Consider the following 14169-nt stretch of genomic DNA (forward strand, 5'->3'; position numbering starts at 1 on the left):
CTGGGAGCTACTTGCCTGTCCATCCTTTTACGAGCATTTGGAGACACAGACTCTTTGACTGGGGGACTGCCTGGGAGTTCTGCCAACGGCCTGGGCTGCTCCCTCCCTACTGACCTAGGAGAAATAGAGGGATCTGGGAAACTGTCCTCTCATGGGGTAGCTGTGTGCGGAGCTGGCTCTGTCCCTGGAATCAGCAGCTGCCCCAGGGCGTTTGATAGGAGAGAGCCTTCTCCACCCAGCGCCCCTCCCCGCAGGCCTGTCACAGCACCTACGTGGCCACCATCTGCGTCACTCCTCGGGAAAGGATGAGGAAGCTTTGAAAGCTTTTTTCCAAATGTCATCTGTAGGTTAGTTGCGAGGGAAATAGCAATTTGGATATTCTGTGTTTTCCAAGTTTTGTGTAATAAGCCTGTGTTCCGTTTTTGCTGTCTGGAGTGGTCCAGTTACCCGTGGGCACTCGTGTCCATTGTAGAAATTCTCTGACCAGACTAGCCCCAGTGGATAGCAGGGTTTGGGGAGCTGGGACAGGTAAGTTTTGATGGAGAAGTAAAAGGTCATAGTGGGGAAGGATTAAAGATCTGTCAGCAGTGAGCACAGCCTCCTGCTCTGTTGTGCTGTGGTCATGAGCTAGGGAGCCGGATCATGACTGTTTCCAAAAATAATGTGGACTTGCTTGTTCCTTCTGTTAAGGTGCTTCTCACGTCAGAACACAGTCGTCCCTTCCTCTCCCCTCTCAGCCCCTCCCAGACCAGGGCCCTGTCCTCTGCATTTCCAGGCCTCAGCAAGGCATGAATGTGTGTGGGAACTGGTATTTGTTGAGTCACTGCCATCTGCAGGGATGGGGCTAAGGGTGCTGTGGGAATCCCTCATCTCAGTTCCTCGTGAGGACAAGATGCAATGTTCATCCCCATTCCACAGGTGAGGAGACTGAGGCTCAGAAGTGAAGTGACTCGCCCAAAGTCACACAGCCCAGGTCCGTGTGACTTCAAAGACCTTGTTTTTCCACCACAATTCTGCAAAAGCAACATCACTTTTTTTAAAGGTTGAAAAATACAGAGAACAGTTTATTCACAATTTCACCTTCTTGTTGCCACAGGCATTTGGAGGTTTTTGTTTGTTTGTTTAGCCTTCCTGCTTTTATCTGTATACTCATTTGCTTTGATACATTACTGCATTTTCTTCTAGGCTGTCACACCACTGCAGCAGTTCTGATAAAGTCAATGCAACAATAAAAATTGTGATCTAGACTGGCAAATGGCCAGGTGGGTATGTTGGCCATCACCTGGTGGGGGTCAGGTGGGCCTTACAGGCTCATGCACCCTGGGACACACTGTGCCTTCTCCCATCTCTGCACACCTAGTGCCTGACACCCGGTGCTGGGAGTGGGTCTGGAGCTGTCCTGCCCAGCTGCTTATGCCTGAGTCGAGACCATCTTCCACAGACCCTGCCAGTGTGGCATAATAGTAGAGCTTTTGGTCTTTGGAGCCAGGCAACAAAGAATTCGAGTCCTGACTGCTTCATTTTCTAGCTGTGCACAACCTTGAGGAAGTGCGTGACTCCGTCTCTCTGTGCCTCAGTTACCTCATCTGTAAAATGGGTACCCACTCCGCAGAGTGTTATAAATAATCCAGGACAACTCCTCCCCTTCCCTTCTGAAGTAACCAAGCTCTCCCCTGAAGGACAGTTTCCTCGTAGCCAGGGATGGATGTCACTTTCTTGTCTTTATGGCCAGGTAACCTAGATTTTTCTCTGCCTTTTCTTTTTTTCCTTTTGCTTTTTTATTTTCAAGCGGTCTGAAACTACAACATAAACTCTTGGGAGCTTTTTAATATGTGTGGCCAGAAGTTGTTACACCCCCAAAAGTCATATAACCTATTAGAAAGTTTTAAGAATTTTAAAAATTTTCCACGTTCAAAATGTGAGTAACCAATCACTTCTAGGAAATTTGCCTTGAGGAAATAGCCCAAGGTGTGCACCAAGGCTTATCTATAGGGATGTTTATCACAGCATTGTTTACATTAGTTTCAAAATAGAAACAGCAGGGGAAGGGGGGAGCCCATCCCAGCACGTGCAGACCATGGAGGATTCTGGGCAGCCGTGGAATATGACATTTGAGATGAAATTTTAATAACATAGGAGAAAATGGTCATATTTAAGTGTTAAGAGAAAAGGCAATTTGCCAAAATTAATCCTAACTGCATTTTAAAAAAAAAAATAGGTGGAAGAGAACACAAATAAGCAAGGCAGAAAGAGAGAAGAGGGGGAGAGAGGAGACTGGAGAAACAGATACCGAGTACCGAGCAGGGGAGGAGGACAGGTGACTGAATTCTTCTGGGCGCCTTTTGGAATTTTCTCAATTTCCCACCATGGCGTGTTCTCTGTTTATAATCATAAAGAGTAGTGACAGTTTAGAAAAACTTATCTGCCCCCACCAAAGTGTGTGTGTGTGTGTGTGTGTGTGTGTGTGTATACATTTTGCCGGTCAGCTGTATGAGAGGAATTATGTTGGCACTTTTCATTCTAAATGGCTCTTTTTCTCAAAACATCTTTTTATTATTATTTTTACCCAAAGCCCGTGTTGCTGTCGTGTGGTCTTCCTCCCGTCCCTGGAACTGTGGTTCTTTGGCGGGCTGTGTTAGTCTTCTGGGGCTGCCGTAACACCCCATCGACTGCGTGGCTTAAACAGACATTCATGTTCTCACTGTCCTAGAGGCTGGAAGTCCGAGATCAAGGTATCAGCAGGGTTGATTTCTTCAGAGACCTCTCTTCTTGGCGTGTAGACAGCCGTCTTCTCTCTGCGTCCGTACATGGTCTTCCCTCTGGGTTGTCTGTGTTCTAATCTCCCCTTCTTATAAGGGGGAAACAGATAATAAAATAGTAATTATAATGGGATGAATACTGTGAAGCCTAGTCTGCTATGAGAGCCTAATGGTGGGGGAAGGGGGATGGAATCAAGGTGGGCTTCCTTGAGGAAGTGCTTGTTTAAAGTGAAAATTGGAGGATGTGTGAGAATGCATTTACTACATAGATATTAGATGATGGACCAAGATGAAGGTGAGGGAAAAGGGAAACCCAAATAAGGGGGAAAGGTATTCCTGCAAAGAAGTACACCGTGCAAAGGTCCTGCGGTGAACGAGAAATGTTGGAAACACAGGAGCTGAGCATCACTGGAATGCAGAGAGCAAGCAGGGTGGCTGGTAAGGTGAAAGGTCAGAGGTGAAGGCAGGAGGACATCGTAAGGCCACTTTTGTCAGGAGGGTTTGGACTTTAGCCTAAGAATATTAAGAAGCTACTGGAGGGTTATAGTCAGGGAGTGATGGGAACAGATTTGTGTTTTTAAAAGACTGGTCTGGCTGCTGGTATGGAGTGAATAGATGGCTGAGGGCAGGAGGTGGGCCAGTTGGGAGGCTGATGCAGTTGTCTTGGTGAGAAATGCTAGTAGCCTGGACTTGATGGTGGCTGAGGGTGATGAGAAGTGAACAGAAGAGGATGACAGTCAGGATGTGAACAGAAAGAGGGACAGTCACGGGTGACTCCAGGCTTGGAGTTTAGGCAAGAGCAGAAAGTAGGACGTTCACAGAGATATTTGTGGGTGCCTTGGCCAAACTCTCACCCCACACTGAGCTCCTGCAGTTCAACTGCCAGCCTCTCAGGGGGATTCTGACTCACAGTGACCCCAGCAGAGATGGCAGGACCTCAAGGTCCAGGGAGATGGAAAGACCACCTGCCTGAGGCCCCATGTCAGGGCCCAGGACTGTGCCCAGGGGTTCAGAGTTGCTGAATGGACAGTTGATTGAGAAAACTTGGCCCCAAGATGCACAACAGCTTGGTTTAGCATTCTCCTCTGATTCAGCAGAGTCTTTTCCCTCAGCATCTTTCCTGGGAGTAAAACTTAGCCATCGTTCCTAGAGATCCCCTTGGTACTGACATTTTCTTGCCTCAGTGTCCTGGCACTCTCGACCTGCGGGGTGTTAGCACAGGAGTGAACTAAGTAACATCCAGTGGGCCTGGTTCCATCTGCCTCTCACGGGACTCTCACAGTGACTCTGGGACACAGGCCAGGGGCTGTTATTAGCATCCGCCCCATTCTACAGATAGTAAAACTGAGGCTCAGGGAAAGGACGTCACTTGCCCAAAGTCACACAGTTTGGAAATAGGAGAAACAAGACTAAAACCCTCATTAGGAGATTCCAAGTTCAATGAATTTTTCTCACTTGTCTTTTTGGTCTTTTAACTCTCAGTAACTTTTGAAATAAAAGACCCAGCACATTCACCTTCCGAGCATCTGTTTGTTACCTACTAACAAAACATTCTTTTTCTTTCACTCAGACTGTTTGAACTATACAACCCTATTGTGGTTCCTTCCACATCCATGTAAACGAATCTTTTATAACAATCACCTGCAAGGAAAAAATTCGATGAGACACCACGTCATTGATATGATGACACCTCCCCAGCGTCTGCCCCGTTTTCTTGGTGGTGCCTATTCATTCGTTCATTGGACGCTTATTTATGGAACCAAATGCTGGGAAGACAGCAGCAAACAAAACAAATGTGGCCCCTGTCCTCAAGAGCTGCCATTCCACAAAGGGAGTTGGGCAGGAAGCAGCTAAACAAATAGCCATCTCTGACGCCGTCTGGGCTGCGGGGGAAGAATGAAGCCCGTGAGAGGAGAGAGAGGCGGGGAGGGGCAGGGAGCGGCTGTTTACACACAGCGGTCAGGGAAGGCCTCTCTGAGGAGGTGACCTTTCAGACCGAATGCAAAAAATGAGAAGAACATTCCAGGTAAAGGGAAAAGCCCCAAGGCAGGCCGAAGCTTGTCTAGGGAGCAAGGAGAAGCCAGGATAGCCAAAAGGACAGAGCAGGGGAGCACGTGGTGGCAACTGAGCTCAGAGAGGGAGGTGACAGACTATGAGGACTCCGCCTTACCTTCAGACCCGGTAGGGTCACGCAGACAAGGTTGCGAGCAGGGACGTGTGGCCAACTTAAAAGAGCCAAGCAGGGCAGGAGGCAAGGACAGAAGCAGGGAGGCCAAGGAGGAGGCAGCGACAGTGATTCAGGTGAGAGATGACAGTGGCTAGACTGGGTGGGTGGCTGTGGGGATGGGTGGCTGTGGAGATGGGGAGAAGCAGCCGCGTTCTGAACAGCTGTGAAGATTGAGCTGCTCGGACCCACTCTTCTAAAGGATGTGGGGAAAGAGGGAAGGAGAGGAATCTGGGGTGACTCCTCGGGGGTGTATTCTGACAGCGCTGGGGTGCTGACAGTCAAAGCTGGCATTAACCACCCAGAGTTCACACAGACCCCACGAGATGAAGTACAAGGTTGCCAACAAGACCGTCCACCCCTCAGAGGCCAGCCACAAGTGGTGTCCCCAGGCTACCATGCTTCTGATGGGCTGGCTGCTAACTTGGGGGTTCCTACAACCCCTCTGATTTAATAACTCACTAGAATGGCTCACGGAACTTGGGAAACTGCTAAACTCACAGTTACAGTTTAATTATAAAGGATACAGATCAGGACCAGCCAAATGAAGAGACACATTGCATAAGGTCTGGCAGGGTCCACCAGGGCATGTCTCCCTGCCCAGCACATGGACTGTTAGCTAACCAGGAAGCTCCACCGAGCCCCCGCGCCCAGAGTTCTTGTTGGGGTTTTATTATGCGAGCGCAGGAAACCGAACCATGAGTAGCTACATCTCCATCCCTGCCCTTCCTGCAGGCGGGACTGACTCAAAGCCCCAACCCTCTGCTCCCATGGGTGATCTTTCTGGTGACCAGCCCCCCGCTTTGACTCTCCTGGGGGCTCCACGCTGCCTTCCAGAAACCCTGACTCCTGGACCCCGTTGGCCGGTTCTTGGCTTTGGGTGGTATTTCGCAGCTTTTTGGACCTTCCTTACTTAGTTCTCGGTGTCTCCACGCACCTTTGGGAGATCTGAGGGAGGGGCAGTTATGGTTAGGAGGGAGAAATCACGCCTCGAGGGCAGCAGCCAAGTGCAGAGCCAGGACCTTTGTGCGCTCTTTCACTGAAGCTGTGTGAAGTCTTGAGGCTCAGAGAGGCTGAAGGGCTTCCCTAGATGACCCAGCTGACAAGCAGGGGAACGGGATGGGAAGCTGGGTCCACAGGACCCTGCGCCTGGGTCTGGAGCCCGCCTGCTGATGCCCAGCGTGCATGCCCTCAGTTGGGGAACCCCTTGCCTCAAATCCTAGAAGAGCCCCAAGGTCTTGGAAAGGCCCCCAAATTGGACCACTCCAACCATAGCCAAAGGAAATGAGAGGCTTCAGGAGTCCAGAGGTCAGAACCGACTGATCAGGAATCAGCTGGAAGGAAGGCTCATGCCCTTTGATTGCCAGGAATGGAATAGTGGCCAAAAATATGATAGAGAGAGAGAGAGACAAGAAGAATAAAAGGGGTGTGGGGAGCAGCAAAGGAACCAGGAAGGGTGGTCAAGGAGGGTTGACTGGGTCACAGGTTTTTCCGTAACTGTGATACATCCTTTGGGAATGTGTGGTGACATCAGAAGCAGCAGAGGGCAGTGGGCAGCACACAGCAAAGGCAGGGAGCTCTGTTGATTGCAGGGTAATTAGCACGGCCTGTTGATTGCAGGGTAATTAGCACGGCGGGGTCATTCAGTCTCAGGCCAAGCAGCCCGCTGACCCCAGAACAGACCAAAGGCACCACAGTGTCCCAGCTCTGAGTCATCAGAAGACGCTTAAATTACGAGTGAGGTCTGCTGCACATTACGTTATGAGTTTTATGCCTGTTCCCATTCAAACAAACCCAGAAACCTGGTAGGCAAGGGAGTTGGCTCTTACAGGGTTAACCTTCAGTTATCTGGAACCCCCTTCGCCACCCCTCCCCTTGCACAGACTGTCAGGGGCCTTCGACCACCTGTCCAGTGTCACTTCTGTATTGGCGAATGGTGTACTCTCCAGCCCCCACCGATGGCCCATTGTTAGATGTTTTTCTTTAATGTTCTGTTTCTTTTCACACACACTTGCAAAGCTCTCAGCTTCAGCCAGGCGCGCCGAGGAGTCTTGTAGTAGCAGGACTGATCGATGCTGGAGGCTCCTTGCGGCTGCCAGAGCCGCAGTCCTGGGTGGGGGTGGCTGCGGGCTCTACAGCAGTGGCCGCTCACCTCCGCTGCCAGCCACCAGAGCTCAGACAGCTCCGTGCCCTGCAGACCCCTCCAGCCCGGACCCCAGGAGACCAGGGCACGGGAGAGGCCCATGCCTCCTGCAGCGCTGGCCTGGGACTTGCTGGGAAGGGTAAGTGAGGGGCGGCAAGTACCATGGACTCACGGAGGCTGGGAGGGAGCCATGGGCTCTGGGACTTCCAGAAAACAAAGCTGAGCAGGCTGTTGCAGTGGAGATTGAAGGAGGAAACAGCTTGAGGACCCATTTCTGGTGATTCTATGAAGCAGCAGCAGGATTTGGCTCTGCCCACATTCAAGGTGGCCTGAAATTCTGGGGAAGTCAGGTTGCTATTGGCTCATGCCCAAAGCAAAGCAGTTACAGGACTTCCCTGAAGGACCTTAACTCCTTCCCTCATTCTTCGCCAGGTCCTAACTGAGGGCCAGGTACATGCCAAGCCCCCTGCTGGGCACCAGGGCATTCAAGGAGGACAAGATTGAGGCCTCTGCTCAGGAGTGCCCCTAGTTTCGCCAGGGGGATGACTCCTTAAATAACTGTAATATCAAGTGACACATGATAAGAAAGGGCCTATCCAGGGGAGGAAGAGGCCAACTGGACTTCAGGGTGCTAGAGAAGCTTTTACAGGGGAGGGGCCACTTGGATTGGGTCCTAAAGGATAAGTAGGAGTTCTTCAGGGGACAAAAGACAGCCAAGATGTTACGAGTGACTGCAAAGAGGTTTGAACATACAAAAATGTAATAGCACACAGCTCAGCAGGCCTGAGCAGAGGCTACAGAAAGTGAGCAGAAAAGGTTGACAGGGCCACATCACGAAAGGCCTCAAATGCCAGGTGAAGGGGTCTAGACTTGGTCCCACAGGCAGGTGAGGGATCCTAAAGATTTTAAAACAGTGGTGGGATGTGGTCAGTTTTGCATCTGAGAAACTCTGGCTACAGTGTGGACAGGGTGAGGACGGACACAGGAAGACCCTCAAGGACAAAAGTGTGTCCTCAAAACTCATGAAGGCCAGTGCTCTAGACCAAGGCTGTGGGGTTGGGAGGTGAGGAACAGGGGGCAGCTCTGATTTTTTTTTCTGAGTTTGAGTGACATGACGGGGTGGAGGGTCAACTGTAAGTGCAAAGGGGGAGTATGGGATGATTTCAGAGTGGACCGTGGGGACTGGATGGGCGATGGGGCTTCTCGATTAGAGGGGATGACAGAGGAGGAGCCGGGGGGCAAGGGCGCAGGAAGGACGAGTTACAAGCTTGAATGTGGCCATGCTGAGCTAGAGGTATGATGATGTGATGAAGGACAGTCCTCTAAGGTGCTGTCACCCGCAGGCACCCTCAGTCCCTTATCCCTGGGGGCTCCGTCATAAAACCTCTGGAGAAGCTGAGCCAAAGCCAGATTTATGACCCACACACCGTCCAGATTCCTGGTTCTCCACCCATGATCACTGAATTGTGATATCAGCCATCAGTCAAGCACTGAGAATTATTCTGCACCTACTGTGTGCTTAGCCTGATCTTCACTGTGTGGGAGTAAATAATCCCAGGCATGTGTAGGAAAGAAGGGTGCTGCGTCCCCACTGGGGCAATTTTCCAAATATGGACGAGGTGCTGCTGAGCAGATTGGTGGTGCAGAGCCCAGGCTGGAAATTGGGCCCGGGGCCCTGGAGGGGGTGGCAGAGAAGCAGAGGGAGGGGGAGGCCGGCTGATGGAGCACTGCCCTGGCCCACCACTGACCCCTCCTGGGAGTCCAGGGATCCCGCTTAGCTTTGGGAAAGACCCTGGGGTTAGGTGAAATAGAAACAGAGATTAGGGAATAGAAATAAAGAATAGGAGAAATCACAGAAACAGGAAATAGAGATTGTTTCTGAGGTGGGAGGCCCCCGTGCTGGAGGTCTAGGGGTGCCTGGCTTTGCGAGGGATCCCCGGGTCTGAGTCACCTGGGCAGACATCGCCACTGCGTTGGGCTCTGTGCTGGGCTCTCCCCCGTCCTGGCGTAGTCCGTCGTCACACACGGGGGTCAGAGACCTGAAGCAGCTGGCCGGTGTCACGCAGCCAGTACGTGGCAGAGCTGGGTTTCTGTTCAAGCCTGGCAGACCTGGGTGCTGGGCTTCCCCTCCCCCTCCCCCGGCCACATGTCAGCGGCGCACCTTGGTCTCTGGGTGAAGTTGAGAAAGATAGAACATTTGCAAACAGTGTAAGATTCATCTCAGAATTACCAAATTGAGTGTTTTTTTAAAACATAGACTGGGAGCAGCAGAGAGGTGTGTGTGTGTGTATCAGTGTGTGTGTGTATAGACACACTTTATCATGTGTATATTACTGAGCACCTACTACGTACCAGATCCTGGGGATACAGCCGTGACCGAGGCACACTTTGTCCAGGCTCTTGGGGAGTCACGGGTGGGTGTGTTCAGACACACAAACACACACACACACACACGTGTGCACGCTTTAGTGTTCTAAACCTGTGTCTCAGGAATCAACACGCTGGCCTTGCACAGATCCACACAGATACGTGCCCCAGGGCTCACACTCCCCACATGCTCACCGCCACACACACACAGATCCACCCACAGGGATGAACCTCCAGCCGGGAGGCCCATCCTATTTCACCGTAAAGACAGGACCTGAATCCAGCTCTCGTCCCCACCCCGCCCATCAGGCAGGGACCAGGCTCACGGAGTTGATGCTGCAGGTGCAGGGTGGCCCGTGGACTCTGCTGAGAGTTACCGCCGCCCTCTATTAAACACGGCCCTGGACGCTTGGTGTGCCTTGTCTCCTTTCACGTTTACTCCAGCCCCGGAGGCAAGTCCAGTTACTCCCCTGTCTTCTAGGTGAGGAAACCGAGGCTCAGAGAGATGGGCCGTCTCACTCAGGGTCTCACGCAGCCCACGAGTGGCAGAGCACAGACTTGAACCCTAAACTCCTTGGAAACAGCACCCCAAAGCTGGTGATGCTCGAGATGCCCCTGATGCCTGGATCCTCTGGGGTGGCCGAGCCCTCAGACTTCTCTTGTAACTTCCTGACAAGCTGAGACCTTCCAGAACATGGGGCACTTTTCTCCTGATGCCCCACGTCTAGTTCCCAGAGCTGATGTCCAGTTTCCTCGCAGCCTGGCCAGTGAGTTGTAAGATGGGAAGAAAGAAAGCCTTAGAGCCTAACAGAGCGTCAAGGAGGCTGCCGCTCAGCGGTGGTGAACGGGCTACTTTGCAGCCAGACGCCCCACCCCACTCCAGCCTCAGTGTCTCCAGCCATTAAACGAGAATGTAATAGTACCTGACATGGGATTCTGTTCAGTGTTAAATGAGATCGCACACGTCAAATGCTTAACCCAGAGCCTGGCACCCAGGTTGGTACTGCTGTTTCGTTATTCTTGGCATCTGTTCATCCACCCCTGGATGACTTCCTGTGGGCCTGTTTGGTGGCGGAGTGAGTGTGTCATGCTCTAGCCATATGGGGCAGGCTTACATTCTAGTGGGAGAGATGGAAGTATAATAAATAAAAGTAGTTTGGTGCGAGAGATGCTGGGAAGGAGGTCTGAACAGGGTACTGTGGGGGCACAGAAGGCTGTGGTACATTATGTGAAGAAGCAAGGAGGGCCCTGGAGTGGAGCCTCCTAAAAGCGGGATATTTTCCCATCGGACAGGGTGAGAAAGGGCATTCCAGGAGGAGCGACCAGTAGAGGCAAAAGTTCAGGACAAGAATAGTCAGATGTACTGGAGAAAATGTACATGAGCCAGGAGGAGCAGGTTCTGATATCCACAGGGCCCAGGCACGTGAGCTAGGTGAGAGAAGCAGGCTAAGGGTGAGACAATATGGAGTGGTGGGGACTGTGGCCAACTCGAAGGTACTTGACAGCTCTAAAAGGGAAGTGGGACTCAGCTCCAGGCAGTTGTTGCTGTGAAGGAAAGCTGGCCCCATGTTGCCAGGTCTTCCAAGTTGTTGAGAGATGCCAGGAACCTAGGTTTTTATGTGAAATCTCCTGACTTTGAAATACTGAGCCCCACTGAGGAAATCAAACAAAATATACCCGGGGGCCGCCACATTGTAGCCTCTGGTGTAGATCCTGACAGTGGGGTGGGTTGTGGGCAGTGGCACTAGAGGAAGTGAACCTGTGGGTTCTATACTCCGCTTTGTGCCGGCAGGCCTGTGTCTGCACCGTGGCCATGACCTGGCACATAAGCAGTGCCTACTCAACGCTTGTTCTGCAGATGAGTCAGGGAATTTGGACTTTATCTGGAAGGTTTGGGGAGACTGAGGTTTGGAGCAGAAGAATAAAATGATGGAACTGGTATTTTATGGCCATGACTCCACCTGCCACAGGAGGCTGGCTTAGCGCGGGAAGACAGGAGGCAGAGAGGTGGGCCAGGATGCTTAACAGGGCCCCAGGCAGAGGTAGTGGTGGCTAGGGCCAAGGCTGTGGGGTGAGAGGACAGAAGGGGTCCTAGAGGAGTCGACTCTATGCAGATATCAACTTGGAAAGGGCAAGAGAGGGAACAGCAGAGCACCCCAGCCCCCTGACCCATGGTGGGGGTAGGGGGGGCTCAGGCAGGAACCTGTGGGAGAAGTGTATGGGGGCAGTGGAGGAGGGGAGATGAGCCTGGTTTGAGCCATGTGAAGTTTCGATGCCCTTGGGACCCCCAAGAGGTGTGCCACCTGACCAAACCTGCAGCCCTCAAGGGAGGAGGGCTGGAGACTCAAAATTACACCCCCATCCGGATCTCACCCTCTCTCCAAGGGGCCCTGGGATCTCTGTTCTCTTTGTGGTTGCTCTGTGGTCTGCGAGTTGACAAGTGTTTTTCTTGGGCGTTGGTTTGTGTTTTGTTCCTAGAAAGGCTGAAGAGGGAGAAAGCAGGTTGGTGCTTAAGGCCAGAACAAAGCGCTGGGAATCCATCAGCCCTGGTGGTGTCTCCCCACCCCCCAGCCCCATGATGTGGGCAGGGGTTGGAGCGGGGGTGGACAGGTAGAGAGCCCCCTGGGGCAGCCAGGCCCCACAGCCCCCACAGGAGGAAATCTCACGCCCCGGAGCAGTCTGTGAGCTCTGCTCTCCTGAACTCTGGCAAGGAGGACAGTGCTTTACCTGCTTTTGAGAGAAGAAAAGGATTTGCTAAGCAGATTGATGCTTTAACAAGCACACTTAGGAGAGCGGGCTTTTAGCAGCAGCATTTGCATGCCAACAATGAGTGCACAAATTATAAATGACTTCTTATCTATTTTTAAAGCAGTTTTAAGTCTTCTCATCTGCTGTCAAGTGTGTCACCGAGCCTACCAAGGACATTCAGAGCAAGGCTGCGCTCCTTTTGAAAAGAAACTCTTCTGTCCTATCTGAGAACGAACATTTATTGAGCAAGCTGTGTGGTGTGGTAGAGGCACCAGCTCACCTAAGCCTCCCATGGGTCCCCAGAGGGGTGGCGTTGTCACTTCTGCCAGAGGAAAGGAGGCTCGGCTGATGGGAGGTGAGCTGCAGGTGCAGGTGGGCTCAGCTGCGAGGGCAGTCACCCAGGGCTGCTGCCTGCCGGGTCTGAGTTCTTTTTGCTACATCTCAGGGTGCTCTCTCCCTAATTCAAGTTTCTGTCCCTCGATCAGAGCAAGGATGGGCTGAAATGGAGCCTCTAGGGGTTTGGAGAGCCGGGGTAGAGGGCAAAGGATGGAGAGAAGGAACTGAGACGTCAAGGAAAGGAGGAGGCCCAGCTCAGAGTGGAGAGAAATGAAACAGGAAGGAGGAGGAGGGAGACTCCGAGGGCTGGTACCAGGCGTGGCCTGGTTCACATCCCAGCGTTGCCATGCGCTTCCCCGGGGCCAGTCCTTTCCCCTCTCTGGGCCTCAGGTGACCCATCAGCAGAGGGTAGTTTGTCCTCCAGATCACCTTTCTGCAACCTGGGTCATTTGTGTCCTTCACAGGGTTCACCATCTGCACTGTTATCAACTTACTCTTTTTTTTTCTTCTTTTTTTAGCATTTAGCATGAAAGATATATTTTGCCAGGTTTTTTGTTTATTTTTTTAATTGAAGTATAGTCGATTTACAGTGTTGTGTTAATTTCTAGTGTACAGCACAGTGATTCAGTTACACATATCTATATATTCCTCTTCAGATTCTTTTTCATTATAGGCCATGACAAGATATTGAATATAGGTCCCTGTGCTCTACAGTAGGACCTTCAACAAGGTCCAGCTTATTCTTGCTTTTGTCAGTTCCCCACTTTTACTTGATTGCATTGTTTTAGAGATAAATTTTATTATGCATCTTCAATGGAATAGAATATCACTTGTCATATGCAGAAGCTAACCATCAAAATGAATACCAAGAAATGAAAAACAGTAATGGGATTAAATTCTACCCAGCTGTGTGGCCTGAGGTCCTCTCCCTCCCTCCCTCCATCTCTCTCTCTCTCTCTCTCTTTCTCTGTTAGAAGAGACGGAGCTCATCAGGTGCCAGGGGTGGGCATTAAAGACCCATCGGCTCCCTCTCTCCCCATCGAGGAAACCAACAGGCATGAAAGGGGGCTGGAAACCTGTTTCCCCATGTGGGGCAGTGTTTTGTGCCTCCTGAAATCGGCTCTGTGGACGCCAGGTCAGGGGTCAGGCTCTGCAGAAAGCCGGGCAAGAAGTCTCGTTGCAACCTTCCCGCACTGACAGATTCTGGGAGAGTCTGGGCTGGAGAAGCCACAAGAGGAGCTCAGAAGAGGGCAGGAAGTGGGTGGGTCCCAAGACGGGCCCCACTCTCTGTGACGGGGAGGTGGGCGTGTTTCCCGGGCTTTCTCCCTTTTGACAAGGCTGGGGAGGGGCAGAGGGGGCTCTGAGGGGCTTCACCCCAGGACTCCCTCTGCCTCCTGGGGAGAGCTGCTGGAGCCTCAGATTCTTCCTCTGCTGGTGGGGAGGACGTCTTGAGGACCCTGGAGTTTGCACTCAGTCACCTTCAGGGTGGGGCAGCCTATAATCCCCCTAATCCCGTGTTAATGAATTTATGTGCCTGGGCGCTGGCTCCACGGGGGGGGGGGGGGGGGGGGACTAGGCAAGCTCCTCTCCCT

General features: G+C 52.0%; 1 protein-coding gene across 3 annotated transcripts in view; it reads left to right on the forward strand.

Annotated features, from left to right (window-relative positions):
• ATP2B2 (ATPase plasma membrane Ca2+ transporting 2) overlaps positions 1 to 14169 on the forward strand; it is a 330499-nt gene that overhangs the window by 71273 nt on the left and 245057 nt on the right. The window contains exon 1 of one of the 3 annotated variants that reach the window (XM_074344349.1): positions 4939 to 5060. The exons of the other annotated variants lie outside the window; for them this stretch is intronic. The gene's annotated coding sequence lies outside the window, so the exon portion shown is untranslated. Of the gene's footprint in view, positions 1 to 4938; positions 5061 to 14169 lie in introns of those variants that run through there. 3 annotated transcript variants of the gene reach the window in all.

This window comes from Camelus bactrianus, chromosome 17 (genome assembly GCF_048773025.1).
Source record: "Camelus bactrianus isolate YW-2024 breed Bactrian camel chromosome 17, ASM4877302v1, whole genome shotgun sequence".
NCBI classification, from domain to species: Eukaryota; Metazoa; Chordata; class Mammalia; order Artiodactyla; family Camelidae; genus Camelus; species Camelus bactrianus.